The 11,019-nt window shown below is 40.6% G+C and overlaps 1 pseudogene; it reads right to left on the reverse strand.

Moving 5' to 3' along the window:
• Positions 1 to 1,075: 1,075 nt before the first annotated feature.
• LOC136449987 (AMSH-like ubiquitin thioesterase 3) lies at positions 1,076 to 9,266 on the reverse strand (annotated as a pseudogene).
• Positions 9,267 to 11,019: the final 1,753 nt, after the last annotated feature.

The following is an 11,019-nucleotide window of genomic DNA, read 5'->3' on the forward strand; positions in this document are numbered from 1 at the left end:
CATTCCTATGTTTTCAAATAATCTAGGTCCCTAGATTTGTGCATTAGATTTTGAATTTACTCATTTTGAAGAGCCTTTGTTTTTGCTACTAGCTTGTACGAGATTGTCTATGAATTTACTCATTTTTGCTACTAACACGTCGTCCAGAGACAGGGTGCGTAATGGCGCAGCCCCAGGTGGTCATGACCTGGTGCATGTGGTCATCTGGACATGGACATCATCCGCAGTGAGCCACCGGAGTATGGTCTCGAGGTGAGCCTCGAGTTGGATCCCTTATTGATGGATTGTTTTTTTTTTTGTCTATTTTAATGGCAACACACGGGCTCTCGACTAGATTTGTATTCATGCATCGTGAAAACATCATTTCTATTTTGCATTTTTAAAATTGTGCTTATGTGATTTTTTGTGGTAGTGTAAACTGATTGATAAGCATCATATCCATTTCAGATACAAGGAGTCCATATGTAATATTTGTCTCTTATTGACATGATTGTGCACAGGGAGACATGCATATAGCTGAACAGGAAAACATAAACTTAAGTGTGGATGTCTGTGATTTAGTGTAGATTTTGTACTCGCTTAAGTGGGTGTATGTGATTGTAAGTCTTGTATATGTGACATTATTGATTTTGAAATATAATGTAACAGTTGGGACTCATTCATGGATGTGTTGCAGTAATGATAAGGCTAATGCAAACCTGGTGATGGTGTAATTTTCGTGGAGGGAGACGTCATGAATGTCCGCCGGGAAAATAAGTAGTAATGGTTGACCATCATGAAATTTGTATTTTCTTGACTTCAATGCTGTGAGGATTTATGACAGTCGATCGTCACACGTATTAAATTTGTATTTTCTTGACTTAATGTTATGAGGGTTTATGCCAGTCAACCATCACACATTTTTTATGAGGGCAAAACAGAATATTGGGCACATCATAATCAAAATTTGGTTTTTACATTTTACTAATTGTACACACGTTCAAACTTAAATTATTGTGATATTATTTTGTTCCCATTGTAAAGACATGATCATAGTATAATAAAGAAAACAAAACAGAAACAATAGATAAAATAACGATTAAAGGGGCCAAGAAAAAATAAGCACCCCTTCACACCATGTTGCATATCATGATAAATTGATTACTATAAATTGATTGTCACTTCCCGCGACATAGAAACAAAACCGCCGTTTCAAGACAAAACTTGTGTACACAGAAGTGGAACAGAAGAGGTATGTGCAAGTCATTGTGGTTTTTGGAATCTGCAACAGTCGTTTATATCGCTTCTCATGCTTCACGTAGGTCAATCATCTCAAACTTCACATTCGGGTTGATGCATACATGGGAGCAATGCTCATAGATTGGTGTCCCATCTAGGGGCTCCTCATGAGGGTGGAATCCACTCGCATCACAATCATGGATCATGCCCATGCCACATGGCTCCGTGAGATGAAATATGCCATGTTTTCTGTTCAAAGTAAAAATAAGAACATAATTATATCACAAGATTACACAAATAGGATAGCACATATTTGTTGCAAATGGTTTCAGGTTTGGCTACAATTATGAAAAAACAAGAGACTACGGAATAGATGCAGCTGAGCTTCACTTAATTTATATGGCCAAAGAGTTAAAAATTATCAGCAACAAGAGCTAATAAAAGGTGATATATAACGACATTGGTTACCTTAGAGGGCTTTTATTCAGTCAAGATCCTACATAATTTACAGCATAAATACAACAAAAAATCGATAAAAATCAGCCTTCGTCAATGGTATATCGATAAGTACTGATTAGCGTTATTGACTTTTCTTCTTGGCTAGCAGGCCAGATTACAATGACCAAAAAATTGATGGTGCAACATCAATGAAAATAATACCTAGTTGTATCCGTAGGAGCCATAACTATTGCAATCGCTTCCGGTAGCATAATCTGTCACCAAGATGACAAACACATGATCAAATCAAAGAAAACAATAATTTGCTGAAATAATTCTGAAACATTAAAATGTAGTGGAGAGAACATTTGCAATATACAGAAACAAACAGTGTAGGACTTGAGTGCTTAGCCACGATGGATCCGAGAGCATTTCACAAGTCCCAAATGTACTAAACCCCATCCATTCGTAAATATATAACATTCTAGAAAGTGTGCAGTCAAGTTCTTCAACTTCAAACACAAGCTCTCAAGATAAGTTATTAACATTAGTCATATGGGTTGGTGCATTCATGAATGCTAACAGTATGTAAAGCATTCGTAAATATAATTGACTAATTTTACCAAAAAGATACTATGATTTTTCAAATAAAACTAGATGTGTTGGTGCGAAAAATGCCACATATAAAAGGCCTGATTAACATGGAATCCCAAATTGAATAAATTAAGCTCCACAGTACAAAACAAACATGACAGATGAGCCATGACCCCTAGAGAAAGTCTTCCTGACACTAGTTTCAAGCGAACTAAAGTACAAGCAGAATGAGACAGGGACAATTTAGTAAATATAATCCAGATATTAAGATAACTGCACTGCTATCATGCATTTAGAATTCTAAATCATTGTGCCAAAGTTGAACAGTAAACTGCCATGTAATTTTAAAAAAGAACTTTGCTTTAGCTACAAAAACAGTTACAGGACAACAAAGTGCTGAGTACAATACAAAACACGAACTGCTATAGTGGAAGTAGGAAACACGGTGAAGTGCTCACCTGATATGCGTAATGATTATGAAGATCAATGGAAGATAGGAAGCAGGTCTGTGTTGGATGTGTCTGCGAAGAATGACAGAAAAGTAGCAACAAAGTTAATAACCAGCTATAGTATTATGTTCCAATCATCCAATGACATTGGCAGATGTGGCAACTGGGCGCACTCCATACTATATAGTAGTGGCATACATCAGCCATACATTGGCCTCTGCTGACTCCTGCCGAGGAATGGCAATAGGCCATCACCTCCTTGTACGTACACTATATAGTAGTGGCATACATCAGCCATACTTAGTAGTTGAGGCTGATCTCAGCCATGTATTGGTAGTACATGTAGTTGGTGTACTAGTGTACCTTGTAGAGGTACTAGATTAGTAGATTTATGTATATAAGCTAGACCAATGCAATGAAAAGCAGTTCAGAGCAACACTCTTTCAGAGTTTCAGACTTGTGTTGTGCTGTGTTTGTGTGCTCTGTTCTCTCCCCTTCTTCTACCTCCAGCCAGTGTCTGTGTGCTGGTGAGCTGATTGCTCAACTGTGCAGGGAATACCTGGGCCAACATAATCCTTGATCCTTCTGTATATATCATAAAATACAGCAGAAAAGATAGAACCAGATACTTGAAGTCCAAGGGAGCACATATAACCCTTTCACTTGATGAACAAAAAAAAAAGTAACCAAACCGAAGTGCAGGACTTACATGAATCCAACCAAGAGACAAAAGGGAGCCTTTGTCCTGAACTTCAAATATTTCTTCTTCATTCGTAGCTTGACACTGCATAATTATTAAAAATAGTTCCAGTATATTTCTGAAAATGCAACATTTTGGAGACTGCGGCAACACGCAAACTTATACCCATGCAATCCAGTGTTCGCCAAAACAACCATGTAGGCTGATTAGTCCATGAGTATACTGTATACTCCACTTATCGCCTGGCCATGCAAGTTAGGCCATAAAATGACCTCAGTTACATGGTTTGCATGTACAAGGTTGATGGTCCTGAATGGGCAGAGCAGCCAACATGGAATGGCTGCTACAAGGGGCTGAACAGAAAAAATGTCAACTGGAGTAGCTTTTAGCTGATAGCCGCATGGGTGTGGCCACAGGGCGCCTAGCTCAAATGGTTAGGTGACCCAACGGCACTCCTCAGGTCCTGGGTTCGACTCCCCGTGGGAGCAGATTTCAGGCTGAGGTTAAAAAAATCCCCTCGCCCGTCCCCAAGTGCCAAAGCGCAGTGGAAGGCTCCGGCCCAGTTCTCACAGGGTTACGGCACCTCCTGCATCAGGATGGGGGCGGGGGTTGGGGGTTTTCTCGATCTATGTGAGAAGATCTTCTTCTTAAAGGGAAACCCGGGGGCCGTCATAACCCCCCGCAGGTCGAGTTTTTTTAGCCGCATGGGTGTGAGATGAAAATTTCAGCCCCGATTTCCATGCCCATTGGCATATAAGGATGCTTGCCATTTGGGAGTCTCTCCATCTGCAGGCACCCCTCACTCTATAATCAGACACCAGCCACTTCCTCGTCTGTAAGCTGCAGCACCTCGCTGATGTCCCTCTCCAGCTCTTCTGCACCAAGCCAGCTCAACATCCAGGTCTCATTCATCTCTTTCCTCCTCAAACTCCAGGTCATGGTTTTTGAGGCATCGAGGTGCACCCCAGGATGCCACAGGTTTTTAGTTACACCATGTTGCCTAGACATCCAGGCGTACTCCCAGCGCCACAGGACGCCGCAACGCCTCAAAAACCATGGCATTGGTAACCTCCCGCCCAAACCCCCCCCCCCCCCCCCCCCCCCCCCCCCCCCCCCACCCCGCCCTCCTCCTTCTCTTCTTATTGGCTTAAGCAATGTGCCTGTGCGCTGTGTGAAATGGTTTGCTAGACTCCAGATTGCTTGGTTACCCAATAGGCCAACAACAACAACAACAAAGCCTTTTAGTCCCAAGCAAGTTGGGGTTGGGTAGGCTAGAGTTGAAACCCAACATGAGCCCCTAGTCACGGTTCCGGCACGTCAATAGCTGTTTTCCAAGCACTCCTATCCAAACAAAGATGATCTCTAGGTATATCCCAACCCTTTAAATTTCTTTTTATTGCCTCCCCCCATGTCAGCTTCGGTCTTCCTCTACCTCTCCTCACATTGATATCTCGACTCAGGACTCCACAATGCACTGGTGTCTGTGAAGATCTCCTTTGGACATGGCCAAACCACCTCAACCGATGTTGGACAAGCTTTTCTTCAATTGGTGCTACCAATAGACCAACAGTAGACAAAATGTATTGTTCAGTCCTTGCTACTAGATTGGTTCACTATGCTACTCTGCCTACAGCCTACTTATTTGTTTATTCCAGAAATTAGAGCTTGTAGTTAAAACCAAAACTGTAGTTTGCTCATTTGCAGGATGTCAGGCACTGAATCACCTTGTTCCACCATCAATTTTACATTTCCTGATTTTTACATCCACAAATATATGCATATTATTGATACTGCACAAACCGTTACATGCCGTCTACACAGCCTAAATGCTCAGCTATGGGAGATTACTCAATTTAGCGCTTAGCGTCTAGGTGAATTAGATGTAATACGCAAAGCATAGGTTCCTAGCTAATTCACACAACAGATGCCAATCTACATCAGTTGCCACAGGTCAACAGAAATCTGAAGATGGTATTAGTATAATTGAAGTGCACCTTGCTTTGGGTCTCGCCAATATAACAGCAAACCCAAAGATATTTTCAAAAGCTGTAGTCGATAACAAAATATTTACAAAAAATACTCTGGTCAGAAACATCTAATCGGGAAAATGAACAAGAGCATGTAAAAGCATAAAATAACTTACTGAATCAGATGTTGATTTCTGCTTAGGAATTATCAATGTCGTCACATAAAAGGTTCTCTTTTTCTACGAAAATATATATTCTCAATGATGCAACCAAGTATAACATTATTTTTGTTTGCTTTTAAGGGAGGCACATACCAGAGTACCAGCAAGAATTCCACACGTTTCCAAATTCTTTGCAGTATTTAACTCAGCGACCCTCAGGAAACACTCCATTAATGCCACTGGCTGACAAATAGGTAAAATCAAATCATTAGACAAAAAAGTCAACAATGAATCAGATAAGAGAGAGACCATCGTATTCATGTACTCCCACAATCCCTTTTTAAGTGTTGTTCTCGCATATCAAGGAGTCAAACGTATTCAACTTTAACCAAATATATACAAGAGATTACTAATATTTATGGTGTGTAAAAAGTATCATTAGATTAATAATACACTTATTTGGAGACATAAATGTTACTAATATTTTCTATAAATCTAGATGAACTTAAGAAAGTTTGACTGACACGAAAATCTAGGTGACACTTAAAAAGGGACGGAGGTAGTATTCACTTAAATATAGTGAACTTGGGGCACAAGAAAAGGGAAACTGTATTTTGAACTTACCACATGCAAATTCTGATAGCGTCCGATTTCAGAGGTAGCAAGTCCTGGTCTTGGATCAGCAACTCTTGATGGAGGAATTGGTTCATGCTCAGGATGCACTTGAGCTAGGACAGGTGGGGGAGAAGGTTGTCTAATATTCAGCTGGGAGAACTCTGCATCCAAACCAGGAGACAACAAGGCTGGTCCTACTGGTAAAGACCACCTGGCATCATCAAGTGAGAACAGACAGTCTATCATCACTTTGGACCTGAGATGCTGTACTGGCACCACGCAAACCATCTTGGTTGAAGATTGTTGGCATAAAACTGCAGAAGCAAGCAAAAGATAAGGTCATTTCATCTGAAAGTATCATAGCTCCATATAGCTGTTAGAATGGAGCGACTTTCTTAGAATAAGCTAAATACTATCGAAGTTCTCACCTAGAAATGTCACTTTGGGTTAATTCAGGATTATGTGGATACTCAATCTGCAGCAGGCATTTAATGAAATACGAATGTCAATCAAATGCTAACTGCTATACTCTCCAAATACGTAATGAAATGTAAATAGAATAAAACAAAATAGATATACCCTGATACCAGTAACAGGCCTTGTCCATTGACCCGGATTCCCCTGAAGCCCATTAGGTCCTAGTATTGAGTGTCTCGATAATGTTTCCTCTTTTGGATACAGCATGTTGGTAGGTCTGCATTTGCAAGGTAAATGAATATATATAATAGTATGTCATGAGCCATCTTGCTTAGGCATATAGTAAGTCTCCCAATATAAGGAGAGGAGATGTATATCAATCAAAGGAAAGCAAGAAATTATCTGGAGAGATCCTCATATATGTGTAAGTAGTAATACATATACATATCAGAATCAGAATTACATTTCTAGAGAAAAGCTGGATAAGAGGAAACAAAGTGCATAGGGAGGCAAGGAAAGCAGACTAAGTTAATCAAGCATAAAGTACATCGCACTTGCTTCACAAACAAAGTGCATTGCACGACCCAATCCTAGACAATGTGCTGTAAAATATCATCAAGAGATTGATAAAGATAGCAAGGGAAAATCACAGTTAGATTATTAATAAATTGGATGAAAAGTAAATATGACCATAGGATCATATGGGCTATTCTCCAAAATTATGCTAGTGCAATTAGAAGTAATAGATGCAAAACACGTCAGAATATGCACAGTTGCAGATTTGTGAAAAAAATATGAGCATAAGTGCACTGCAAAAAAAAAAGATTGTCGACCTCTTTTAAGAACATTGTGTCCTACTTCTATTCTTACAAAGTACATGTGATAATTTCTTTAGCACATATGACAATTTCTCATCTATGATCTTTTTTTATTTTTTTTATGTGCACAAATAAAATGACCCAATTCACACCTAGTTTCTAAAAATATTTAAGAATTCAACTCAAACTAGTGCAGTGAGGACAGGTGGTTTTAATGCTGCCATGAGCGGTCATAGTAGTCAAGCAATCCCTATTGTCCTAATCGATGTACATCCCATCAAGATACTGAAATAATTAAGGTAAGCCAGTGAACAATTCCCATCTGATCTTTTGTAGTTATGCAAACACATGGCTGTCCCCAACTTTTCAACCTGAAATCCCATATGTACTCATCTAATTACATCATTAGGAAAATGATGTTGATTGTATCACACACATAATCAGGCCAAAGTGGGGCCTTACAGTTTCATAGCATGTCTATAAGGTTGAATACTCTGCGATGTAGCTGCTTGATGCTTTGAACCAGGTAACGGTTTCTGCAGTAGTCTATTAGGGTTTCCAGCGAATGACTGTAAAACAAGGGAAACATTAGCCAGATTCCTTGAACAAGCAACTGTTTAGAGGACATTGTCCCTTCCTTTGATAATGGATTGAAACAGTAAGGAGGTAAAGTGTAGAGCAATTACGTGCATACCTTTGACATATATGGGCCTGGGGTATGGTGCTCCAACCCACTACTTGCAGCATAGGTTCCATATACACCATTAGGTTCATCTGCACCCCTGATATTACAGGTGGCAATTTGTTGCTGCACAACTGGCTTCAGGGACTAGCTCATTGACAACACCAAGAATTTTCTACAACAAAACAGAAAACAGTTTTAATCACTCAGCAAAAATAACTTCTGGAAACTATGCTTGGGTTCAACAACGCACTGTGATCCTGAAGTGTTTTATTCTGCATTCTAGTCACGATAGCTTGCATGTTCCAAGAAAAAAAAACAAAGTATCGCATTGTTCACTTCTTCCAGCATAACAATTTGCTGTCTACAGTATAAACACTAGAAAGAAGAGATGATCTAAGCTCAGCAAGGCAATACCTCAGAGAAGTCACAAAAAAAAGGCAATACCTCAGAGTTGTGTGGGCCTTTCTTCAGGAATTCCTTTTCTCTAGCCTTAAATGCATGGTAATCGCGATGTTTGGGTATGGTCTCAAGCAACAAGCTGCCAATGAGCAGAGATAACATTTAACATCCAAGCTGATAATATTAAGAAGCAATTGACAAGATTCCAGTATACACCTCACCTCGAGTATCTCAGGAGGATGATGTAGAGGTCCAGAACATTCTTCTCTTCTCGATACACATTAGCCTGCGGGCAGCACATAAAAAGCCAGAATTAACACAATAAACCAGCTAACTACCCGTACTTAGGGCAATTGTAGAGAAATTGGTACAATATAGTTAACGAAACGCGCGCTCGAATCCAGAGCTACTACCACTATTAGACGCAAAGCTAATAGCTCAAGCACAATGAGGCGATGGGATCGAGCACAGGGAACCTGGCGGAGGAGGTTGTCGGCGATGCGGAAGTAGTAGTGGATGCTGATGCGGTGGTCGACGGCGACCGGCCGCGCCATGGACTCGATGCTTACGTCTATCCTAGTCCCGTGAGATAGTCCCGAAGCCATCTCAGGTGGGGCGAGACTGACTCCACGGCAGGCCAGGCGATGGATCTCTGCTCCAATCCGCTACGGGAGGACAAATTCGACGGGCGGTCACAGAGGCGGAATAGGATTAGCCGGAGGACGAAGAGAGGAGCGGCGGACGCGAGGGCGTGCTAGCAGAGAACGTGGGCAAGGAAGAAGGGGGAAGTTGCTTGATCGACGGGGGAGACTAGTTCGAAGGAGCTACCGGATTTAATTTTTTCTTTTTTTTAAATATCTAACGGATTTAATTAAGAAAAAAATCAACGTAACCTCAAGTATTCACTGCTTCACCACAAAACTATAAAACTACGTCTTCCCTAAACTTTTCAATATCGGTCAAATAATCCCAAACGGTTCTAGACTGTGGTTTTATAACAGTGACGATGGTTTTATCTTTTTCTTTTTATTTATTTTCGCTTAATCTTTAAAAAATCATAGTAAATTACAGAAAAATAATAAAATAGAAAATCCAATTTTGTTCGACTGCACATGAGTAGATCTACACGGTAAATATATAATATAATATACTTTAGTACAAAGTTTTTGTTGCACCATAGAAGCTGCAGCTATGAATTATTCCAATTAATTAAAAAAACATAGATCTAAAGCTATATCAAAAAAATTATACTAAAGCATACTATGTGATCACTATATATATATCTACTCATGTGGAGTCCAACCAAATTAGATTTTCCATTTTATAATTTTTCTTAGATTTACTATGATTTTTTAAAGATTCAGTGGAAATAAATAAAAAAGACAAAGACAAAATCATCGTCACTCTAGCAAAACCACCGTCCAAAACCGTTTGAGGGGATTATTTGACCCATTTTGAAAAGTTTAGAGGGTAGAAAATCTGGTTTTATAGCTTGGGGGTGAAGTACATCCGTCCTGAAAAGAATGTAACTATAGATTAAGTGCCACGAAAAGTGATTCACATTTGATCAAGTTTTTAGTGAACAATATTCACAGTTATGTCTTTAAATTAATTTATGATAATTATTCCTGGACTCACGCGTTGGACGCATCTCATTCCGATCCCGTGAACCCTTCCCCCGCTCCCTCCGCTCCTAGCGTCCACTCTCGCGCCCACGCACTGTCGCACCACCGCGGGTGCTCTCCCGAGCCTGCTTGCGCTCCCAAGACAGACGTCGCACCTGCTCGCTGTCATCCTGCATGCCCGTGCTCCCTCCCTCTCTCCATCCCTCCCTCCCCCACCAGAGACGAGGACGACCACGGCGGCTCCGACGAGGTAGGTCCCCGTATCTAAGCGCTCCTTCTCCTTTGGATCTGAGCTCTCCTCCTCCTTTGGATCTAGATTTGAGGGACATAGCAGTGGTTTGGGTTCCGGCAAGCTCTGTTGTAGTAGGCTTGTTTTGCTGTTGCAACAAGTAATGTTTCTTTGTTGTATTAGTCTCTTTTTTCTAATGTTGCATCTCGCATTCCGCTTTTGTTTTTATTTACTGTAGTAGCATTATTTTACTGTTGCAACAAGTAATATTTCTTTGTTGCATTAGCCCCTTTTTCTAATGTTAGATCTCACATTGCGCTTTTGTTTCTGTTGTTGAAGTAGCCTTGTCTTGCTATTGCAACAAGTAATTTTTCTCTGTTGCATTAGTCTTTTTTCTGATGTTGCTTTTCTTGCATTAGTCTTTTTCTGATCTTGCATCTTGCATTGCAGTAGCTTTGTTCTATTATTGCAGTTGCTTTGTTCTGATATTGCATCTCGCATTGCTTTTTGTTTGATGTTGCAAACAAGTAATACTTATGATGGGAGAGCGGTGAGGATGCAACGCATCTAGCGGGCCACGGCAGGGGGATGGGTGATGCGATGGAATGGCCGAGGGACGGGTGGTGCGGTCGGTTGGCGGGATGACAACGCGGCTGGAGGTCAGGCCACGCGCGAGCGTGGGACGGGTCGGCACACTAGCCAGT

Source organism: Miscanthus floridulus, chromosome 5, assembly GCF_019320115.1.
Source record: "Miscanthus floridulus cultivar M001 chromosome 5, ASM1932011v1, whole genome shotgun sequence".
NCBI classification, from domain to species: domain Eukaryota; kingdom Viridiplantae; phylum Streptophyta; class Magnoliopsida; order Poales; family Poaceae; genus Miscanthus; species Miscanthus floridulus.